A 19,289-nucleotide genomic window follows, 5' to 3' on the forward strand; every position below is an offset into this window, starting at 1 on the left:
CCATGTTCTGTTATAATCTCCACCCGGCACAGTCAGAAGAGGACTGGCCACCCCACATAGCCTGGTTCCTCTCTAGGTTTCTTCCTAGATTTTGGCCTTTCTAGAGAGTTTTTCCTAGCCACCGTGCTTCTACACCTGCATTGCTTGCTGTTTGGGGTTTTAGGCTGGGTTTCTGTGTCAGCTGATGTACGAAGGGCTATATAAATATATTTGATTTGATACAGCCCTTAGCTTTGGTACATTGGCCATATACCACAAACCCCTGAGGTGCCTTACTGTTATTATAAATAGGTTACCGAGGTAATTAGAACAGTAAACAAGTAGTTTGGTCTGATATACCAGGGCTTTCAGTCGATCAGCATTCAGGACTCTAACTACCCAGTTTATAATTATTACTAACTTTTCCATGCAGGCACTCCACGGTAGCCGTCTGTCTTACGTTCCCCACGTGCACAGTCACTTGGATGCCCCGACGGAATGATTTGGCGTGGAAGAGAAGGACGATGGCCACCTCAAACTGCCAGCAGATGGTGGGGTTCATCTTCGGGCTGACCATCACCATACCCTATTCAACACATACGCACCAATAAGTACTTTGGGAGATGGGAAAGGAACAACCATTGTGGGACTGGTTTTATAACAACAGTAGAATATATTTTGACTGCATATGATTTGTGAGTTGTTTGTGCATGTACAGGTGAAGTCTGAAATTTACATACACTTAGTTTGGAGTCATTAAAACTAGTTTTTCAACCACTCCACAAATTTCTTGTTAACAAACTATAGTTTTGGAAAGTCGGTTAGGACATCTACTTTGTGCATGACACAAGTAATTTTTTCAACAATTGTTTACAGACAGATTATTTCACTTCTAATTCACTGTATCACAATTCCAGTGGGTCAGAAGTTTACATACAAGTTTACAAATCGACTGTGCCTTTAAATAGCTTGGAAAAGTCCAGAAAATGATGTCACGGCTTTAGAAGCTTCTGATAGGCTTAATTGACATCATTTGAGTCAATTGGAGGTGTACCTGTGGATGCATTTCAAGGCCTACCTACAGTGCCTCTTTGCTTGACATCATGGGAAAATCTAAAGAAATCATCCAAAACCTCAAATTGGAGACCTCCACAAATCTCGTTCATCTTTTGGGAGCAATTTCCAAACACCCGAAGGTACAAACAACAGTATGCAAGTATAAACACCATGGGACCACGCAGTCGTCTTACTACCGCTCAGGAAGGAGATGCGTTTTGTCTCATAGAGATGAACGTACTTTGGTGCGAAAAGTGCAAATTAATCCCAGAACAACAGCAAAGGATCTTGTGAAGATAAGGGAGGAACAGATACAAAAGTATCAATATCCACAGTAAAACAAGTCCTATATCGACATAACCGGAAAGGCTGCTCAGCAAGGAATAAGTTACTGCTCCAAAACCGTCATAAAAAAGCCACACTACGGTTTGCAACTGCACATGGGGACAAAGATCGTACTTTTTGGAGAAATTTCCTCTGGTCTGATGAAACAAAAAAAGAAATGTTTGGCCAAAATTACCATCGTTATATTGGGAGGAAAATGTGTGAGGCTTGCAAGCCGGAGAACACCATCCCAACAATGAAGCACAGGGGTGTCAGCATCATGTTGTGGGGGTGCTTTTGCTGCAGGAGGGACTGGTTCACTTGCATCATGAGTCAGGAAAATTATGTGAATATATTGAAGCAACATCTCAAGACATCAGTCAGGAAGTTAAAGCTTGGTCGCAAATGGGTCTTCAAAATGTACAATGACCCCAAGCATACTTCCAAAGTTGTGGCAAAATAGCTTAAGGACAACAAAATCAAGGTATTAGAGTGGCCATCACAAAGCCCTGACCTCAATCCCATACAAAATGTGTGGGCAGAACTGAAAAAGCATGTGTTAGCAAAGAGGCCTACAAACCTGACTCGGTTACACCAGCTCTGTAGGAGGAATGGGCCAAAATTCACCCAACCCTATTGTGGGAAGCTTGTGGAAGGCTACCTGAAATGTTTGATCCAAGTTAAACAATTTAAAGGCAATGCTACCAAAAACTAATCGAGTGTATGTAAACTTCTGACCCACTGGGAATGTGATGAAAGAAACAAAAGCTGAAATAAATAATTCTCTCTACCATAATTCTGACATTTCACATTATTAAAATGAAGTGGTGATCCTAACTGACCTAAGACAGGGAATTCTTACTAAGATTAAATCGTGAGAAACTGAGTTTAAATTTTATTATATTGTGTTATGAGTGTGCATGGACATTGTGTCACATTGTTCAAGGACAAAAATAGGTTTTCACTGAAAGCTATCAATTTTAGAATTACTTTATTTCTAGAATAGATTTATATTTCCCATGAGGCAACTTCTTGTCTGGAGTGCTTCAAAAAGAAACAAACATAGTTGGCTACACAGACCTCCTACCTATACTTGAGGTTTCACATGTAACACACAAAACATAGGACAGATGACAGTATCATAACCATGAGCATTTTGTGCAGTCATCCTGTTTCCAATTGTGACCCTGCAATGTTCAGTCATATTAAGGGATGTGATTGGCAGAACATAGAAAATGGGGAGGAAAGTACAGTATCTTATAGATAAATATCATGAAAATTCACATGCAGTGCGGTTGTGTTGTGGCTGAACCCTCTGACCTTGCGGAGCAGCGAGCGGTCAAAGTAGCCGAGGGCCAGTGTGGCGGCTTGGCCGGCTCTCAGCACCCTGCATGCCGAGCGGTTCCTATGGATGCTGCCCACCTTCAGCCTCAGGAAACGACCCTCGTCCGTAGGGCCAACCACCAACCTCTCCCCCTCGCGACACACCCCACTGTCCGCGGGTCAACGGGAGGAAAAACATTATGATATGTCAAAGTGGGAACTCTCCAGGGCAAATTATTTTTAACAGCAATTCAGGGTTACACAGTTTGCAGTACATTGACTTCTATTGTTTTTTGATTTGCTAAAAGCTTAACTGAGCAAATCCTCTGATAGGATCTTAAAACAAAGCTCAACAAAGTCCCTATAGATGGGATTTGTGCAACAAATGCTAAAACATTAGCACTTGGAAACAGTGCCAGGGAAACTAAATTAAAGCAGGATTGCTCTCAGACCTTGTCCATAGACAGCTTACAGGGTAAGGAGACCAATATGTAATTTTGTAATTTGGGTGAACAATCCCTAGAACAGTGCTAAGTAAATCCATTATCATTCCATTTATGAGTATCAATATGACATATGGCCAACTGACTTGTAGAGAGTTCCTCCCACCACTGTCCCCACATCTGGCACGGTATAGATCTCATCTACCTATATTCACAAGCAGAGGAATGAGGAGGTATATTTTGCTAGCATTGATACAGAATATTGGGCGTGAATCTGAATGTGTGAAAGTGCATGTTCACATCTCGTATGTGTGCAATGCATGTGTGGGTGTATGTTTTGTTATGCGTGTGCATGAATGCATGTATGCGTTTGGATGGGTGTGGTGTGTTTGTAAAGAGTGTGTGTATGTGTGTAATATATTCGTTGTTTCTGCACAAATGTGTGTATGTGTATTATTGTGTTAGTTGTGAGTGTGCATGGACACACACAATGTCCATGCACACACATAATTCACACAATAATTGTATACGTTAATGTGTCTGGGTGTGTGTGTGCATACGCAGGTGTAGTACCTGGAACTCAGTGAGTTGCTGCATGAGCTCCTCCTGCTCCTTGCTGTTGCTGAGAGGCGGCAGGATGTTGAAGAAGACCTTAAGCAGGGCCAGACTCTCTCCAGACACGCTGGACAGGGTGAAGATGGGTGTGATGCTACAGCACAAAGAGACAACGTGGGGGACACACCAGGGTTGAACAATCAAGCACAGACTATACATGTAGCGAAAGTGGGCATGAGGTGACTTTTACGACCAGAATATAACCTATGCATAACGTCAAAAAATTTGTCGTAATTATGTAATTTTGTGTAAAGAAATTGGCTTGGGTGATCGTAACGCCATTCTCTGGATGTCAACTGGTTTTCTTGTTGGGGAGACATCCGATACATCAAATCATAAAGATGTCATATTTTGGATGTTATCTGGTCAGATAACCAAATAACAACCAGATCTATTTTTATGGTTGTTCAAAAGAAGTCTAAAAAACTTCTCACCTGGTTATCTGACTTCCATAAAATTGAGTTATTATGATGTTCCATGCCAAATTCTGCCCACTAAGTTAGTTAGACCCTTGATATTTAAATGAGACTTAGGTCAAATAACCAGGGCTGGGAATTGACAGGGACCTCACGATACAATACTATCATGATACTTTAGTGCTGATACGATATGTTTTAAAATTCTCACAATTCTACATGTATTGCAATTCGATACAGCACTTTTATTGTGATTCGATGTTCCAAACATATTGCTTACCATATATCTGCTGCAGAGGGACAATCGAGAGCCATGAGAAAACAAGTTTTGATCAGTCATGGAAATAAAAGTGTAGAAAACAAATTGGCTCCCTATTTAAAAAGATGGAGAACAAGCTATGAAGGAAACATACTGGAGTTTTGGTGCAGCTATCGCAAAAATAATATTGCGATATTGTCAAAACGATACAATATATCGTCAAAAATATTTAACTGTATTGATTTTTTCCCCCACCAATACAAACAACGTTGCCGCTTGCTAAGTCAATTTCTTTCTAGTCACCCTGGACGAAGGCCTATGTGGTGTATATTGGGTTGTGAATCTCAATTCCAGTTTCCTTCTAGGTCTTTTCTCCTTTTCAGCAGATACCTGGAGGACTGAGCGAACTGCTGGGCGGCTGTGACGGCGTCGTCTGGGCTGGCCACCACCATCGGCACTTTGTTACAGCCGGGCAGCATGAGGACATGCTCCAGCTGGCGTACTGTGCGCTCCACTGTTCCTTTGGCACACAAGTCCACCTTGCTGACCACGATAAAGATGGGCACCTTAAGTGCCATGGCCAGGCCCAGGTGCTCGCGGGTGGTGCCAGCTAAGAGGGAGGAAATATTATCTGGTTGGGTCAGTGGTAGGGTCTGACCCAACCAGTAATTTACCAAAGTTACCAGACTTCAGAAATGTTGGTAATTTACTGATTATTTTGGAAATCTAAGGAAACTTTGGTAATTTATACTTGAGTAAAAATGATGTCCATGAATTTCTTGTAAATAGACCATGTGGTTCAGGAGAAGATTCATGGAAAAACATCTAATCAACAATGACCTCATTTGCAATTAACGGCCACTTTGTAACCCTAGTCAGTGGTCACATAAGTAGTTAAACGCACATCACTTTTCATGGCTTGCTGGACCAAACAAATCTTGTAGAAGTTAACAAGGCCCGCATAATCTACACTGTTATTATAGCTATATGATCTGGCTTACCTATGCCTGTGTTGGCGCTGACCACCAGCATGGCGAAGTCTGGGCAGTAGCTGGTGAGGCCAAAAATTGTGGTTTTCAGGTACTTGTGGTGGTCGGCCATGTCAATGAAGGTGATCATCTTAGAAGAGCTCTCGCAAATCTCCTCGGCTGTACGGGAGTCACTGTAGTTCACCACCTTCAAAATCCACATGAGAGGAAGTTCAATTAACTTGTGTGTTGTTACACTGTTTTTATGGGTTAGGCCAGGCAAAGTTGAATTACTCTGCCTCACTTTTCTCCACACCAAAAAAAAACAACAATTCAGATGTGTTATTCTTTGTCGAATGTATGCGGCTATTTGTTTATAATGCACTGTCCGCTCTCCCTTGAGGCTTTCCTAAATTGATGCCCAACAGACCAACCAGCCTCAAATCACGCGCTCGGGTCATGTTCGAGCCTCGGATTGGTCAGTGAAACACACATGCTCGCACCTGCAGGCGACGTGCAGATGTTTCATTTCTGGCCAGAGATCAGGGCATTCATCAGCAAAGACGCAGTGCAAGTATTTTGGACAACCAAATTTAAGTCAAAATGATTGATGAAATCAAAGTTTGTCAGCTGTATGGTGATTTGAAATTCATAACTACTGGTATTACCAGTAGCAGTAGGCCAACTGATAACACCACAACGGAAAGCGTTTGAAGTGATGACACGCAGCCGAGAACAGCTAGCATGTCCAGCAAAGTACATCGCCAGTGGCACGCACACACTTCGTGCAGATCAGCAGGCGGGGGCTTTTTGTGGCAGCCAGATGAGACAATCGAAGGAGGATGCGGTGAGCAAAGTTACTGGGCTCGAATTTAGTCACGCTTGCTCTATATAGATTGATGCTTCTAATTGTGCATGTTATAAACCAATTTTTTATTTTTTGATGATTAAAGCTGGATGGCTGGATATATGTATTTTTTTCCCAATGCTACATTAATTTGGCAGACCTAATTTGATTGACCCTCCTCTATGAGAGGCCTAATCATAATTGTATGACTATTCTGTTAATGCCAATGCTATAGAGATGCATTTCTCTCACGTCACCCCGCTCCTCCGCTCTCTCCACTGGCTTCCAGTTGAAGCTCGCATCCGCTACAAGACCATGGTGCTTGCCTACGGAGCTGTGAGGGGAACGGCACCACAGTACCTCCAGGCTCTGATCAGGCCCTACACCCAAACAAGGGCACTGCGTTCATCCACCTCTGGCCTGCTCGCCTCCCTACCACTGAGGAAGTACAGTTCCCGCTCAGCCCAGTCAAAACTGTTCGCTGCTCTGGCCCCCCAATGGTGGAACAAACTCCCTCACGACGCCAGGACAGCGGAGTCAATCACCACCTTCCGGAGACACCTGAAACCCCACCTCTGCAAGGAATACCTAGGATAGGATAAGTAATCCTTCTCACCCCCCCTTAAATGATTTAGATGCACTATTGTAAAGTGTCTGTTCCACTGGATGTCAGAAGGTGAATTCACCAATTTGTAAGTCGCTCTGGATAAGAGCGTCTGCTAAATGACTTAAATGTAAATGTAAATGTATTCAGGTAATGAACTCATTATTATGCATCAACATTTTAATTTGATTACAATGATTTATTGTCAATCATTCTTGAATTTGTTAGGCTATACAATTAAGTAGATTAAAACATTCATACATTACTTTTTTAATATAATTTTTGAATATGATAGAATATTGCATTCCATTATACATCCTTTGTGAATAATGTTCATTAATGTTAATATGTGTATTAATAATAATAATCTGAAAATCAGTGTCATGACTCCCGCCGAAGTTGGCTCCCCCGCCTGTTCGGGCGGCGCTCGGCGGTCGTCGTCACCGGCCTACTAGCCGCCACTGATCCCTTTTCCCTGTTCTGTTAGTTTTGTCTTATGAGTTGCACCTGTTTCCGATTTGTGTTTCTTGATTTGTTTCCCTATTTAAGATTGTGGAACCCGCCCTTTGTTGTGCGGGATTATTTTTGTGTTTACGGTTGTGTTGTTGCGCTCCGGACCGTGTTTACCCTGTGTTTGGGTTGGTCAGCGTTTGCGCCCTGTGTTTTGGGCATTACCATTTTTGGTGCCGGAATAAAGTGCATTTTCCCCCTGGAACTCTCTGCACCTGATTCCTACCTACACACCTAGTCAGCCGTGACAATCAGTCTGAAATGTAATATTTTGCCTATTGTCCATGTCCATATAGCCGAGGACAATGTGGTAAAGTACTGTTATTCCTTATCCACCTAATGATAATTATTATTTTTTTATTTAAAAAATGGATCTCGCTCACCTCACTTTTCTGGGGGGGAAAATCCATTAAACAGTGAATCAATTTTGTCTGTCCTTAGTAACAAAAGGGAGATGTTCAAAACATTTGTGTGCTGTTACACAGTTTGTGTTATTACTTTTTTGTTATATCAGTGTAGTTTTTGAGGAATACATTTTTTTTATGTCCTTGCTCAAAGGAGGGGAAACTCATGCATGTTTATCCTTCCTTCTGTATCTTGTCACCTATAAGACGCAGTTAGCCACCTCCCCTTTGCTATTGAAGCCCAAAATCTCAAAGCTGATGCTTGATGTCCTGCCGGTTTGGATCTCATGAAGGTGTCTGAAGAGGTTGAGGCGTGCCCGGCCTCGCCCGTTGTCCAGCTCGCCTTGAGTCAGCACGCCCAACAGCATTTCCCAGTACCGCCACACGCAGGTCCAAGAACTGCTCTCATACACACACAAGAGACACAGCAGTGAAATTACAGCAGATCGGCGTGGCAGAAATCCTTCATTGTATGTACAGCTTACCATTGACCATTCATATAATTGAGTGCAAAACAAGTCACTCTTCTTTCGCATTTTAATGCTTAATTGATAGACAGAAAATAAAGAATGGGAGACAGGGAAAAGTGATTTGAACCACAGACTCTGGGGAGCGTCGCATATGTGCAAGGAGCCAGGAGTGTTAGAACTGTCCCTAAAATAAGACAAGGTGCTGTTTATCCCAGCTGTTGGTCACCTGGAACATTTCGGACAAAAACCTCCTTTTCCGGCAGTTTCTTTCTGAGTCGTAATCCACCTCTCTTTCCCGTAGAAGTGTGATGTCAGCACCAACCCTGATGAGGCAGAGATATCACATTTATCACCTGTTAAATACAGTAACAATGGCAAACTGTCAAATTAGACATTTATAAACTAGTTTCTTCAAGAATCAATGGGTATAATTGAAATGACCATTAGGCAGAAGAAAATACCGCAGATTGTGCCTTTGGTGACATTTGCATATGAGGTAGTGACATACTTCTCTGCCATCCTCCGTAGGGTCTTCAGCGAGGCTCTCATGTCTCCCTCTGACAGTCCAACAAGCAGACTATTGTCTTCCACCCCAATCTGATACACTGCCTCGCCCCGTCCCTCTTGAAGACGCCATTTTAGCTGGGTGGCCAGGTGTTCAAATCGTTATTGTGTGGGGTTCACCAACTTCAGCTGCAGTGAAGTTAGAGCACGGGACAGCACTTCACCACCAAGAAGTGTCCAACAAGTGAACCACGTGTTTGAGAGTGTGCATGCATATACATGGATGTGTTTTCACTTTTGATTACTAGCTACAGGTGAAAGGGAAGATGGCATGCAAAAATAAAGAAATGTATACTAGTACCTTATATTCAATGTTTCCTTCTTCAGCCTGAGAGAAACAGAGGGAAGGACATGTTTTGAAAAGGTGTGTCTATACTGTATTTTGTATTTTGACAGACAAGCACACACCCCTGTTGACTAATGTACTTCTGAATAAAAACTACCCACACCACAGCAAGCTATCACTACAGTATTTTACATCTATGCACCACCAGGGAAGCAATTTATCTTGCAACAACATGGAGCTGTCAAGCTTCTCTCTTTCAGATAGTCGATACAACATTGTACCCCAGGTCATCTTATAGGTTTCATTACATACAGTCGAGAAGAACTACTGAATATAAGATCAGCGTCAACTCACCATCAGTACGACCAAGAATATAACTTTCGTGAAGCGGATCCTGTGTTCTGCCTTTCAACCAGGACAACGGAATGGATCCCAGCCGGCGACCCAAAAAAACGACTTCGTAAAAGAGGGAAACGAGGCGGTTTTCTGGTCAGACTCCGGAGACGGGCACATCGTGCACCACTCCCTAGCATTCTTCTCGCCAATGTTCATTCTCTCGACAACATAGTTGATGAAAATTCGAGCAAGGGTAGCATTCCAGAGGGACATCAGAGACTGTAACGTTCTTTGCTTCACGGAAACATGGCTCACTGGAGAGACGCTATCGGAGGCGGTGCAGCTAGCGGGTTTCTCCACGCATCGCGCCGACAGAAACAAACATCTTTCTGGTAAGAAGAGGGGCGGGGGCGTATGCCTTATGGCTAACGAGACGTGGTGTGATCACAGAAACATACAGGAACTCAAATCCTTCTGTTCACCTGATTTAGAATTCCTCACAATCAAATGCAGACCGCATTATCTACCAAGAGAATTCTCTTCGATTATAATCACAGCCGTATATATTCCCCCCCAAGCAGACACATCGATGGCTCTGAACTAACTTTATTTGACTCTTTGCAAACTGGAATCCATACATCCTGAGGCTGCATTCATTGTAGCTGGAGATTTTAACAAGGCTAATCTGAAAACAAGACTCCCTAAATTGTATCAGCATATCGATTGCGCTACCAGGGCTGGCAAAACCTTGGATCATTGTTATTCTAACTTCCGCGACGCATATAAGGCCCTCCCCCGCCCTCCTTTCGGAAAAGCTGACCACGACACCATTTTGCTGATCCCTGCCTACAGACAGAAACTAAAACAAGAAGCTCCCACGCTGAGGTCTGTTCAACGCTGGTCCGACCAAGCTGATTCCACACTCCAAGACTGCTTCCATCACGTGGACTGGGACATGTTTCGTATTGCGTCAGACAACAACATTGACAAATACGCTGATTCGGTGTGCGAGTTCATTAGAACGTGCGTTGAAGATGTCGTTCCCATAGCAACGATTAAAAGATTCCCTAAGCAGAAACCGTGGATTGATGGCAGCACTCGCTTGAAACTGAAAGCGCGAACCACTGCTTTTAATCAGGGCAAGGTGACTGGTAACATGACCGAATACAAACAGTGCAGCTATTCCCTCCGCAAGGCTATCAAATGAGCTAAGCGTCAGTATAGAGACAAAGTAGAATCTCAATTCAACGGCTCAGACACAAGAGGTATGTGGCAGGGTCTACAGTCAATCATGGACTACAAGAAGAAAACCAGCCCAGTCACGGACCAGGATGTCTTGCTCCCAGGCAGACTAAATAACTTTTTTGCCCGCTTTGAGGACAATACAGTGCCACTGACACGGCCTGCAACGAAAACATGCGGTCTCTCCTTCACTGCAGCCGAGGTGAGTAAAACATTTTAACGTGTTAACCCTCGCAAGGCTGCAGGCCCAGACGGCATCCCCAGCCGCGCCCTCAGAGCATGCGCAGACCAGCTGGCTGGTGTGTTTACGGACATATTCAATCAATCCCTATACCAGTCTGCTGTTCCCACATGCTTCAAGAGGGCCACCACTGTTCCTGTTCCCAAGAAAGCTAAGGTAACTGAGCTTAACGACTACCGCCCCGTAGCACTCACTTCCGTCATCATGAAGTGCTTTGAGAGACTAGTCAAGGACCATATCACCTCCACCCTACCTGACACCCTAGACCCACTCCAATTTGCTTACCGCCCAAATAGGTCCACAGACGATGCAATCTCAACCACACTGCACACTGCCCTAACCCATCTGGACAAGAGGAATACCTATGTGAGAATGCTGTTCATCGACTACAGCTCGGCATTTAACACCATAGTACCCTCCAAGCTCGTCATCAAGCTCGAGACCCTGGGTCTCGACCCCGCCCTGTGCAACTGGATACTGGACTTCCTGATGGGCCGCCCCCAGGTGGTGAGGGTAGGCAACAACATCTCCACCCCGCTGATCCTCAACACTGGGGCCCCACAAGGGTGCGTTCTGAGCCCTCTCCTGTACTCCCTGTTCACCCACGACTGCGCGGCCACGCACGCCTCCAACTCAATCATCAAGTTTGTGGACGACACAACAGTGGTAGGCTTGATTACCAACAACGACGAGACGGCCTACAGGGAGGAGGTGAGGGCACTCGGAGTGTGGTGTCAGGACAATAACCTCACACTCAACGTCAACAAAACTAAGGAGATGATTGTGGACTTCAGGAAACAGCAGAGGGAACACCCCCCTATCCACATCGATGGAACAGTAGTGGAGAGGGTAGTAAGTTTTACGTTCCTCGGCATACACACCACAGACAAACTGAATTGGTCCACTCACACAGACAGCATCGTGAAGAAGGCGCAGCAGCGCCTCTTCAACCTCAGGAGGCTGAAGAAATTTGGCTTGTCACCAAAAGCACTCACAAACTTCTACAGATGCACAATCGAGAGCATCCTGGCGGGCTGTATCACCGGCTGGTACGGCAACTGCTCCGCCCACAACCGTAAGGCTCTCCAGAGGGTAGTGAGGTCTGCACAACGTATCACCGGGGGCAAACTCCGTGCCCTCCAGGACACCTACACCACCCGATGTTACAGGAAGGCCATAAAGATCATCAAGGACAACACCCACCTGAGCCACTGCCTGTTCACCCCGCTATCATCCAGAAGGCGAGGTCAGTACAGGTGCATCAAAGTTGGGACCGAGAGACTGAAAAACACCTTCTATCTCAAGTCCATCAGACTTTTAAACAGCAACCACTAACATTGAGTGGCTGCTGCCAACACACTGACTCAACTCCAGCCACTTTAATAATGGGAATTGATGGGAAAGGATGTAAAATATATCACTAGCCACTTTAAACAATGCTACCTAATATAATGTTTGCATACCCTACATCATTCATCTCATATGTATACGTATATACTGTACTCTATCATCTACTGCATCCTTATGTAATACATGTATCACTAGCCACTTTAACTATGCCACTTTGTTTACATACTCATCTCATATGTATATACTGTACTCGATACCATCTTCTGTATCTTGCCTATGCTGCTCTGCACCATCACTCATTCATATCTTTATGTACATATTCTTTATCCCCTTACACTGTGTATAAGAAATTAGTTTTGGAATTGTTAGTTAGATTACTTGTTGGTTATTACTGCATTGTCGGAACTGGAAGCACAAGCATTTCGCAACACTCGCATTAACAAACTGCTAACCATGTGTATGTGACAAATAAAATTTGATTTGATTTGATTTGAATAATAAGTCAAGTAACTGATTTTATTTAGATACATTGAGAGGAAAATAAGTAAAATTATTTCTAAATTTCCATTGGCCAAAGTAATATGGGGTGGTGATTTTAATACAGTATTACAAGATAATCTAGATATATGGCCTCCTAAGGATATAAATTCTGTTTGTGAGATAAGGAATATATGTCTACGGTTAGGTGTTCTAGATATTTGGAGACATAAGAACCCAGATAAGATTATGTTTACATGGAGTACCAAAGATGTGTCTATACAATCCCGTATTGATTTCTGGCTGATATCTGATGATATGGCTGACAAGTTTGAAACAGTCTCGATTGAACCATCAATTTGAACAGACCACAAAAGGATCTCAATAAAGATAAATATGCATGGTTTGTCAACAAAAAAGTTAATAAAGGTTACTGAAAAACAAATAAGACTTTACTAGAGAATTTTTATTATATCTTTATTTAACTAGGCAAGTCAGTTAAGAACAAATTCTTATTTTCAATGACGGCCTAGGAACAGTGGGTTAACTGCCTGTTCAAGGGCAGATTTTTACCTTGTCAGCTCGGGGATTTGAACTTGCAACCTTCCGGTTAGTAGTCCAACTCTCTAACCACTAGGCTACCCTGCTACCCTAGAATAAAGTATTTAAGAAGGAAGTAGCAGGAATTATTGATAAATACTGGAATTGTGCCTGTGTTATGAATACGTTTGGAAGTTACTGGGAGCTAATGAAATTTGATATATGGCTTTTGGCTATTTCAATGGGGAAAGAAATTGCACATGCCAAGAGAGAGAAAGAATATGACATCATAAAGGGAATAATGGATTATACTAAAAAAAACTGAACTAACAAATCAGGAGTTACTGGAGCTATCATCATTGCAAATGCAGGTAGACTGTATCTACAAGGAAAAGGCCCGGGGAGCGTTTGTAAGATCGAGATGAAAATGGATGGAAGAGGGAGTGAAAAATACAAAATATTTTTTTAATTTAGAAAAAAGGGCAGATGAAAAGACTTCCATATGTAAATGAATGATTAATAATACTTCCAATGAAAATCCTAAAGAAATCTCAGCATGTTGCCCAGTTTCATCAGAATCTGTATACATCAGCCCAGTCAACTTCCAATATGGATCTTTTCTTAGGCAATGTAGCAAACATTGTTAGGAAGATAGATAATGATTTCAAGGATTTTTGTGATGATGAGTTATCTGAAATTGAGATAAAAAAAACTGTATTAAAAGCCTTAAGGACTGGAAATTACGGTTTAATAGGCATGTTTTATAAAGCATGACTTTATAAAACATAAACAAGCTCTAAATCATGTTTGATGCACTCTAGATGTCCAATTTTTGATGTGCTGTCTATTTGAGATGAAATGAACATTGTGGACAGTTTTCAGCAAGTTGCAACATTGAAATACATTTTTTTCCATAAACAAGCTCTAAATCATGTTTGATGCACTCTGCATGTCCAATTTCTGCTGTGCTGTCAATTTGAGATGGAATGAACATTGTGGACAGTTTTCAGCAAGTTGCAACATTGAAATACAGAAAAATGTGTTTTCCATAAACAAGCTCTCAATCATGTTTGATGCACTCTGTATGTCCAATTTTTGCTGTGCTGTCTATTTGAGATGAAATGAACATTGTGGGCAGTTTTCAGCAAGTTGAAACATTGAAAAATACAAAACAATTTTTTTTCCATTAACAAGCTCTCAATCATGTTTGATGCACTCTGGATGTCGAATTTTTGCTATGCTGTCTATTTTAGATGGAATGAACATTGTGGACAGTTTTCATCAAGTTGAAACATTGAAAATTACACAAAAAATAAATAATCCATAAACAAGCTCTAAATCATGTTTGATGCACTCTGGATGTCCAATTTTTGCTGTGCTGTCTATTTGAGATGAAATGGACATTGTGGACAGTTTTCAGCAAGTTGAAACATTGAAAAATCCAGAAAAACGTGTTTTCCATAAACAAGCTCTAAATCATTTTTGATGCACTCTGGATGTCCAATTTTTGCTGTGCTGTCTATTTGAGATGAAATGAACATTGTGGACAGTTTTCAGCAAGTTGCAACATTGAAATACATTTTTTTTCCATAAACAAGCTCTAAATCATGTTTGATGCACTCTGGATGTCCAATGTTTGCTGTGCTGTCCATTTGAGATGAAATGAACATTGTGGACAGTTTTCAGCAAGTTGCAACATTGAAATACATTTTTTTTCCATAAACAAGCTCTAAATCATGTTTGATGCACTCTGGATCGCCAATTTTTGCTGTGCTGTCTATTTGTGATGAAATGAACATTGTGGACAGTTTTCAGCAAGTTGCAACATTGAAATTTAAAAAAACGTTATTTTCCATAAAGAAGCTCTAAATCACGTTTGATGCACTCTGGATGTCCAATTTCTGCTGTGCTGTCAATTTGAGATGAAATGAACATTGTGGACAGTTTTCAGCAAGTTGCAACATTGAAATACAGATAATCGTTTTGTTTTCCATAAACAAGCTCTAAATCATGTTTGATGCACTCTGGATGTCCAATGTTTGCTGTGCTGTCTATTTGAGATGAAATGAACATTGTGGACAGATTTCATCAAGTTGAAACATTGAAAAATACAAAAAAAAATAATAATCCATAAACAAGCTCTAAATCATGTTTGATGCACTCTGGATGTCGAATTTTTGCTATGCTGTCTATTTTAGATGGAATGAACATTGTGGACAGATTTCAGCAAGTTGCAACATTGAACTACATTTTCTTTCCATAAACAAGCTCTAAATCATGTTTGATGCACTCTGGATCGCCAATTTTTGCTTTGCTGTCTATTTGTGATGAAATGAACATTGTGGACTGTTTTCAGCAAGTTGCAACATTGAAATAAAAAAAACCCGTTGTTTTCCATAAAGAAGCTCTAAATCACGTTTGATGCACTCTGGATGTCCAATTTCTGCTGTGCTGTCAATTTGAGATGAAATGAACATTGTGGACAGTTTTCAGCAAGTTGAAACATTGAAAAATACAGAAAAACGTGTTTTCCATAAACAAGCTCTAAATCATTTTTGATGCACTCTGGATGTCCAATTTTTGCTGAGCTGTCTATTTGAGATGAAATGAACAGCGTGGACAGTTTTCAGCAAGTTGCAACATTGAAATAAAAAAAACCACGTTATTTTCCATAAAGAAGCTCTAAATCACGTTTGATGCACTCTGGATGTCCAATTTCTGCTGTACTGTCAATTTGAGATGAAATGAACATTGTGGACAGTTTTCAGCAAGTTGCAACATTGAAATGCAGATTTTTTTTCTTTCTTCATAAACAAGCTCTAAATCATGTTTGATGCACTCTGGATGTCCAATTTTTGCTGTGCTGTCTATTTGAGATGAAATGAACATTGTGGACAGTTTTCAGCAAGTTGCAACATTGAAATACATTTTTTTTCCATAAACAAGCTCTAAATCATGTTTGATGCACTCTGGATGTCCAATGTTTGCTGTGCTGTCTATTTGAGATGAAATGAACATTGTGGACAGTTTTCAGCAAGTTGCAACATTGAAATACATTTTTTTCCATAAACAAGCTCTAAATCATGTTTGATGCACTCTGGATCGCCAATTTTTGCTGTGCTGTCTATTTGTGATGAAATGAACATTGTGGACTGTTTTCAGCAAGTTGCAACATTGAAATAAAAAAACAACGTTATTTTCCATGAAGAAGCTATAAATCACGTTTGATGCACTCTGGATGTCCAATTTCTGCTGTGCTGTCAATTTGAGATGAAATGAACATTGTGGACAGTTTTCAGCAAGTTGCAACATTGAAATACAGAAAATTGTTTTTTTTCCATAAACAAGCTCTAAATCATGTTTGATGCACTCTGGATGTCCAATGTTTGCTGTGCTGTCTATTTGAGATGAAATGAACATTGTGGACAGTTTTCAGAAAGTTGAAACATTGAAAAATACAACAAAAATAATAATAATCCATAAACAAGCTCTAAATCATTTTTGATGCACTCTGGATGTCCAATTTTTGCTGAGCTGTCTATTTGAGATGAAATGAACAGCGTGGACAGTTTTCAGCAAGTTGCAACATTGAAATAAAAAAACCCACGTTATTTTCCATAAAGAAGCTCTAAATCACGTTTGATGCACTCTGGATGTCCAATTTCTGCTGTACTGTCAATTTGAGATGAAATGAACATTGTGGACAGTTTTCAGCAAATTGCAACATTGAAATGCAGATTTTTTTTCTTTCTTCATAAACAAGCTCTAAATCATGTTTGATGCACTCTGGATGTCCAATTTTTGCTGTGCTGTCTATTTGAGATGAAATGAACATTGTGGACAGTTTTCAGCAAGTTGAAACATTGAAATACATTTTTTTTCCATAAACAAGCTCTAAATCATGTTTGATGCACTCTGGATGTCCAATGTTTGCTGAGCTGTCTATTTGAGATGAAATGAACATTGTGGACAGTTTTCAGCAAGTTGCAACATTGAAATACATTTTTTTTCCATAAACAAGCTCTAAATCACGTTTGATGCACTCTGGATGTCCAATTTCTGCTGTACTGTCAATTTGAGATGAAATGAACATTGTGGACAGTTTTCAGCAAGTTGCAACATTGAAATGCAGATTTTTTTTCTTTCTTCATAAACAAGCTCTAAATCATGTTTGATGCACTCTGGATGTCCAATTTTTGCTGTGCTGTCTATTTGAGATGAAATGAACATTGTGGACAGTTTTCAGCAAGTTGCAACATTGAAATACATTTTTTTTCCATAAACAAGCTCTAAATCATGTTTGATGCACTCTGGATGTCCAATGTTTGCTGTGCTGTCTATTTGAGATGAAATGAACATTGTGGACAGTTTTCAGCAAGTTGCAACATTGAAATACATTTTTTTTCCATAAACAAGCTCTAAATCATGTTTGATGCACTCTGGATCGCCAATTTTTGCTGTGCTGTCTATTTGTGATGAAATGAACATTGTGGACTGTTTTCAGCAAGTTGCAACATTGAAATAAAAAAACAACGTTATTTTCCATGAAGAAGCTCTAAATTACGTTTGATGCACTCTGGATGTCCAATTTCTGCTGTGCTGTCAATTTGAGATGAAATTAACATTGTGGACAGTTTTCAGCAAGTTGCAACATTGAAATACAGAAAATTGTTTTTTTTCCATAAACAAGCTCTAAATCATGTTTGATGCACTCTGGATGTCCAATGTTTGCTGTGCTGTCTATTTGAGATGAAATGAACATTGTGGACAGTTTTCAGAAAGTTGAAACATTGAAAAATACAACAAAAATAATAATAATCCATAAACAAGCTCTAAATCATTGTTGATGCACTCTGGATGTCCAATTTTTGCTGAGCTGTCTATTTGAGATGAAATGAACAGCGTGGACAGTTTTCAGCAAGTTGCAACATTGAAATAAAAAAAACCACGTTATTTTCCATAAAGAAGCTCTAAATCACGTTTGATGCACTCTGGATGTCCAATTTCTGCTGTACTGTCAATTTGAGATGAAATTAACATTGTGGACAGTTTTCAGCAAGTTGAAACATTGAAAAATACAGAAAAACGTGTTTTCCATAAACAAGCTCTAAATCATTTTTGATGCACTCTGGATGTCCAATTTTTGCTGAGCTGTCTATTTGAGATGAAATGAACAGCGTGGACAGTTTTCAGCAAGTTGCAACATTGAAATACATTTTTTTCCATAAACAAGCTCTAAATCATGTTTGATGCACTCTGGATCGCCAATTTTTGCTGTGCTGTCTATTTGTGATGAAATGAACATTGTGGACAGTTTTCAGCAAGTTGCAACATTGAAATACATTTTTTTTCCATAAACAAGCTCTAAATCATGTTTGATGCACTCTGGATGTCCAATGTTTGCTGTGCTGTCTATTTGAGATGAAATGAACATTGTGGACAGTTTTCAGCAAGTTGCAACATTGAAATAAAAAAAACCACGTTATTTTCCATAAAGAAGCTCTAAATCACGTTTGATGCACTCTGGATGTCCAATTTCTGCTGTACTGTCAATTTGAGATGAAATGAACATTGTGGACAGTTTTCAGCAAGTTGCAACATTGAAATGCAGATTTTTTTTCTTTCTTCATAAACAAGCTCTAAATCATGTTTGATGCACTCTGGATGTCCAATTTTTGCTGTGCTGTCTATTTGAGATGAAATGAACATTGTGGACAGTTTTCAGCAAGTTGCAACATTGAAATTACATTTTTTTCCATAAACAAGCTCTAAATCATGTTTGATGCACTCCTGGATGTCCAATGTTTGCTGTGCTGTCTATTTGAGATGAAATGAACATTGTGGACAGTTTTCAGCAAGTTGCAACATTGAAATACATTTTTTTCCATAAACAAGCTCTAAATCATGTTTGATGCACTCTGGATCGCCAATTTTTGCTGTGCTGTCTATTTGTGATGAAATGAACATTGTGGACTGTTTTCAGCAAGTTGCAACATTGAAATACATTTTTTTTCCATAAACAAGCTCTAAATCAT

The 19,289-nt window shown here is 40.6% G+C and overlaps 1 pseudogene; it reads right to left on the reverse strand.

The window, feature by feature from the left end:
• Positions 1-370: 370 nt before the first annotated feature.
• Positions 371-19,289, reverse strand: part of LOC135520235 (GTP-binding protein 2-like) — a 39,487-nt pseudogene continuing 20,568 nt past the window's right edge.

Source organism: Oncorhynchus masou, chromosome 4, assembly GCF_036934945.1.
Source record: "Oncorhynchus masou masou isolate Uvic2021 chromosome 4, UVic_Omas_1.1, whole genome shotgun sequence".
NCBI lineage: Eukaryota > Metazoa > Chordata > Actinopteri > Salmoniformes > Salmonidae > Oncorhynchus > Oncorhynchus masou.